This window comes from Scyliorhinus canicula, chromosome 14, assembly GCF_902713615.1.
Source record: "Scyliorhinus canicula chromosome 14, sScyCan1.1, whole genome shotgun sequence".
NCBI lineage: Eukaryota > Metazoa > Chordata > Chondrichthyes > Carcharhiniformes > Scyliorhinidae > Scyliorhinus > Scyliorhinus canicula.
In genome coordinates, this window is record NC_052159.1 from 93,363,473 (window position 1) to 93,369,472 (window position 6,000).

The window sequence follows — 6,000 nt, forward strand, 5'->3', positions numbered from 1 at the left end:
TATTTCCGGAGATTGGTACTGTCCTGGAAACTTTTGCCCACAAGAGTGGCAGAAATAGAAACAATCAATGATTTCAAAAGGAAGACACTTGGATGAAAGCAGCAGGGCTATGGGTTCAAACAGGGGAGTGGAACTGACTGGCTCATTGCGTGAGAGCTGGTATGGACTTGATAGGTGAATGGCCTTTTTCTGAATGCGATCCAATGGCCACACAGCACCGGAAAAGCAGCTTGTCATGGCACAGCGTAGCCGATAAAAGCTGGGAGAGCCTGCTCCCGGGATCTAACCGGCTCGCAATGCCTCACGAGATTTAACTCGATCTCTCGAGACGTTGTGATGTAAATCCCACCCGTTGTGGGTGGGGTTACATTTAGGCAAATCTGCATATTAGAGCAAGGCAGTAAGTCTCACTGTAATGTGTAGATTCCCGAGGTACCTGAGTCTTTAGGATTCATCACCTTTGCCTCAGCGACCTTGGACGAGTGCCGTTCAGCATTGTTCCTCACAAACGGGGACAAGACGGAATGGCACTCATGGGGTTCACCAGAGGATTAGAGGCTCCCAGCTGCATGATGGTGCTCTGGCACTTCTGGTGCCACCTGAGCACTCTGGCAGTGCCAGTCTAGCAGCCTTATAATGCCACCTTGGTGGTAGCCTGGCACTGCCAAGGTGCCCAGATGTCATGTCCACTGCCAAGCTGGCATTTTGTGCATGCTTACGAATGGCCTGGGAGTGCCCTGGGTTGGTTTTGGGGGAGTTGTGGGAACTAGTTACCCTCCCATAGTGCGCCAGGCTGGGGAGGGGGGGGGGGGGGGGGGGGGGGGGGGGTCAGGGATCGCTTTGGGGGCCTTGGAGAACGGGACGTAATTTACAAATGGCACCCCAAGCTCTTGCGACACTGAGGAGTTCTGGTGAATGGAGCTCAAAGTGTACAAAATGGGGCTGTGTGTGGCCTCAGCAGCCAGTTACCCGTCAAGGCCCCCTATACAAATGCGCCTCGGGAAACACATGGCTAAACGCACTCACTATGGGACTCTGTTCCCATTTGGTTGAATCAATCCCTGTTACACAAATAAATCTTAGTTTGTGTATATAAACAGCCAATGTCTGAGGTTTCATTAGTCACAACCTGAGGCACTCTGGAAAAGGTGCCAGCTCTTGGCCAAGACAAAAATCTGCTGAAATGGGGGAGCGAAGACCATTTTGACAGGAAGTGCAGAAGCAAAGCTGAATGGAGAGGGAAGCCAGGAAAAATAGCACAAAGAAAAGAGAGATGAAAGTAGCACAACTGTCTCACAGTTGAAGAAGATGCAGAAAGTGAGGACATGAATAACAATCGTGGATTCATATTCAACAATAGGTTCCATTGACCTTTCATAACGTTGAAGTGAGCATTATTGTAGATTCAGTGGCCATAATGTCATCAACAGAACACAGTGGGTGGAACTGAAGACAGGGAGACTCAATTGCACATCTAGAAACGTGTGAAAAACTCTAACAATGTTTCAAGGAATTGGAAAGTTACACGACCGCCAAGTGAGATTTACAATTGATAATGTCAATTTGTCAACAGAGCCAATCACCAGAACCAGTATACAGTACATTGTTACCTACTGGACCATGGGAGGATGGAGCAGTTGACTTCTTAGGCCAAATTCTATTGGGAGAGTGCATACTGGTGTTGATCGACAATTACAGTTGTTACTATGAGTATGTTGTGATGAAATGAATAACAGTGGAGAAAGCAGCGTATATTTGCAAGGCACAGTCTACAAGTCACTCTGCATTCAAACGATGGGCCACAACTCATGTCTCAGATCTTTGTAGGTTATGTGCAAGTCACCGACATTCACCATCACGGAATAAACTCCAAATAGATATAAGTAAATGAGAAAATGGAATAGCAAAACTATTTCTTAAAGAAGCAGATTGCTTAGACTGAGGGCAAAGATTGGAAGGAGGCAATGCTGTCATATGTGGCCATGTATACAGCAAAGTCCTACACACTACAATAGGAAAGAGCCCAGCTGAGATACTGTTTAGATGTAAAGTATGCACCAAAATGCCAGAGCTGAGGGACACAGCACATTGCCAAAAAAGAGAAACAGTGTAACCATGCAGTTACCAGAAGGAATACTGCATCACAGAAATTATTCATGCGTCAAAATGTATCACGGTGACAAATTCACAGAAACAGATGAACTAGTTATAGAGTGAGGCGAAGTTGACATCCAACAATTCAGAAGTCCAAGCCAGCGATGCTGACGGCGGATGGATAGCTTAGATCCGGAGGGAAAAACGTCGGTTCCAGGGGGGCTGATGACATTTCCTAACCCTGAAGTGGTGACCAGAATTCCTGGGACAGCAAGCAGACCATGGTGTGAGAGGAGACCACCAAAGTCAGATGAAGGTTTTGTGTAATTTAGCATCAGAACATGAATTTGGAAATTACTTTGGAGCCAAGATCTGTGATTAGAAACAACATGATTTTAAGTTGATCACCATGAACAATTTCCAGTTGAGGCTCATGTTGGCAACAACATAATCGCACTGCATTACACGACCTGCAAGAAGCAAATGCAGCTTATTATTCAGAAAGGCTGAGATTTATCTCAATGCCTTCACCCCAACTTTGACTTTTAAGGTGAACTAACTGGAAAAAGTGAATGATATTCAAAGGATTGCAACATGTGGTGCCAGTTGTACTATGTAAGGAACTATTTGATTGGCTCATCCAGTTCTCAAAGTACAAGACCATTACCACATCACAAGATTATGATGAAGACTTGATCGAAGGTTGGAGCTGACCTTTGAGTTAATGTGGCTGCACCTACTTATTTGTGACTATTTCAGTCACTTCATCAAAGTAGACTGTCTCATTGCTGTTACTACCTGCAGTGTTCTGAAAGAATTCAAAGAGCTGTTTGCAAGATTTTGGAATATGTATTTTATCACACAGTTTCTCTCTGTGTGGAGTTTGCACATTCTTCCCATGTCTGTGTGGGACCCACACCCCAAAGATGTGTACGGTAAAAGGATTGGCTGCGCTAAGTTGCCCCTTAATTGGAACTTTTTAAAAATCAAAAAAATTCAGAGTTCCTCTATGTGTAGGTTTTTTGAACACTACAATAGTTAGATGGTACAGACAGGATTTAGTCAGCCTGATGGGGATCTCACCCACCAGGAAATAAGTGGGGAATCCCTGCTAGTTCTATGGGGTGGCCCGCCAGTATTAATTGCCCTTCAGGCACATAAATGGCCAATGTTTTGCCTTTCCTGGTATTGAAGACCCTGGGTGGTGAAGTCATGCCCACCTAAAGCTTCTGAACAATTAGAAGCCGGCAGCTCCTCATTGCTGTTAGCACCATCGATAGAGCAGTGGCAGCAATGTGTCAACCAGAGGCCCAGGATTAGAGGGGGGAGCAGGCCCCAGGTAACTGAGGGTGGGAGGCTGTTGTAATGGGCCAGGGCTTGGAAACTCCAAAGTGTATTATGAAGTTGACCTGATATACAACCTTTATGTTCAATTTGGCTAGGATGAGCACAAAAGCCTTCCCTTCAGTTGTGATTCATCAGTCTTCCCAGACACTTTAACTCAAAACAAGGTTTATTCTAAGAATGTAGTTCATATATATATATATATATATAAACACAGGAAGAATTTTCATCAATTACAAATATAAAGACACCACACAGTAATCTACATATAACACTTAATGAATGCCCCCTTAGTTGTTCCAATTCAATAACAAAATCCAATTAAATCAAAACCCCTTTTCAAGCGTGTGGCCCAGCCCACTGTATTCGCACTTGAATGGGACTCGCCTTTTTCCTTAAATTCTGATTCAGTTCCAAATAGCAGATTCAAATTCCTTCCAAAAAGCAACTATATCTTTAAAATTAACAAGGTAGTTAACCACACCCAATCTGCATTTTACTGGAACAACTTTTAAAATGAAAACAGAGAGAAACAGGCAAAACACTTATTTTTTTCTTTCTGTAGTCCACAGCAGTCAAACTGAAAGTGAAACCCACTCTCACCTCATAGGCATAGCCCAATGTGCTACATGTCACATGATAAGAGACTAACCCTTTCTTAAAGGGACACTCACATTACACTGTTGCTGGGTGGGGAACACAGGATAGGAAGTTCAGAGGCAAGGTCAAGGGGCTTGGCTTTAAAACTCTTCCCCCTACTCCTCCCCCCTCCATCCTGATACTCGGTGCTTTGATCTGGCACTGAGTGCTCGACAATAAGGGCCTCCCACCCGAGGAGGCAGCTTTGTTTGGAAGGCACGAGAAAGCCCTGTGGCTCTGACTTAATCCCTGAGCCATCACTAAATTGTCATGGGCTCCACGATAATTTGTGTCAATGAGTTATTAATGAACCTAAATGACATTCTTCAATCAGCGACCAGGAATTCCTTGTCAGTCCTTTCCACACTCCAACTGAATCGGGAGAGGTTTAGCCCCTGCCGGGAGACTGGCGTGGGGGCTCTCCCACAATTAAGTGGGCCCAGCTACCATGTTTCCTGCCATGTTGGGTTGTATTAAATCCAGCCATATACCTTTTATACCAAGAAAATTAGTGAATCTTGAAGCGAATGTATACCTGGATGTTTGGTGAGTTGGGGAGTGAGGTGAGATGGGGAAGGAGATGCTTCTTTCCGTTTGCTTTGTCTAACTTTTTCATCCAGCAGGAATTGGTTCTTACTGTACTACAGAAGAAGAGGCTAGCAGTTTGGTGAGTGTCTGGTAAGTGGTTAAGGTCTATTTTATTCTGAATGTTTAAAATAGCACATGAACTGGTGGTAAGTTTAATAAAATATATTACAAAAGGAAAATAAATAATCAATTAATATATTAAATAGTTAATTAAAACACACTGAGGATGGCAGGACAGATGATGTGTCATGGCTGCAGCATGTGAGAGTGGCTGGATGCCAGTGTGATCCAGGGTCTGCAGTAAATGTTTGCGGCTCGAGGAACTTTGGCTCAGAGTCAATGAGCTTGAGGCCGAGCTGCACACACTGTGATGCATTGGGAGGGGGGGGGGGGGGCAAAAGTTACCGACATACTTTGCACCAGGAGGCAGTCACACCCCTTAGAATAGGCTCTTCTGATTTGGTCAGTGGTCAGGGACAGGAGAGTGTGACAGCGAGTGAAGCATGTAAGGGGAATCAGAGGGCAGGAATGCAGAGGCCTCAGCCATTGCAATTGACCAATAGCTTTGAGGTTTTCTCAGTTTGTGTGGATGAGAGTGGGGGCTGCAGGGTGGATGAGCAAACTGACCATGGCATCGTGGAACAGGAAACCTTTCAAGTGGGAGGAGCAAAAAGGAATATAGTGGTGTAGGGGACAGTATACGGAGAAGGATTGATGCTATTCTTTGCACGAAAGAATGAGAATCCAGATGAGTGTGTTACTATCCAGTGCCAAGGTGCGGGACATCTCGTTCAGGGCTAGAGCGGAACCTGCAGTGGGAGGGGAAGGTTCCAGTCATCGCGGTCCATGTAGATACCAACAACGTAGGGAGAATGAGGAAATAGCTTCTGGATGTGAGGATTTCACCACCAAGAAAAAAGGTATGAAAGTGTCCACACTCAGGATTCTTGTGAAAAACAATGAGAGGTTTATTAAGGTGTTGTTCATACAACCAATTTGGTGATCTGCACAAAACCTGCACAGGCACTCTGCCCATTTACTTCCACTTTCACCACAATACATCCTTTTAATGGTACAGCCTCCTCAGTGTACATCCTTCGGTTCACATTTGATGGTTTCAAAGGCAGGTGCTTCAGCTATTGGTAATAAATTGTTCCTCGTATTGGTGATACTGCTGCATTCCTATTCACTTCAATTTTAATTTCATGAGTGACTTGGATGGGAACTTCCAGGTGATGGTGTGTGTTCCCATGTATGTGCTGCCCTTGTCCCTTTGGATAGTAGTGGTCATGATTTTGGAAGGGGCTATCTATAGATCCTTGGTGAGATCCTGCA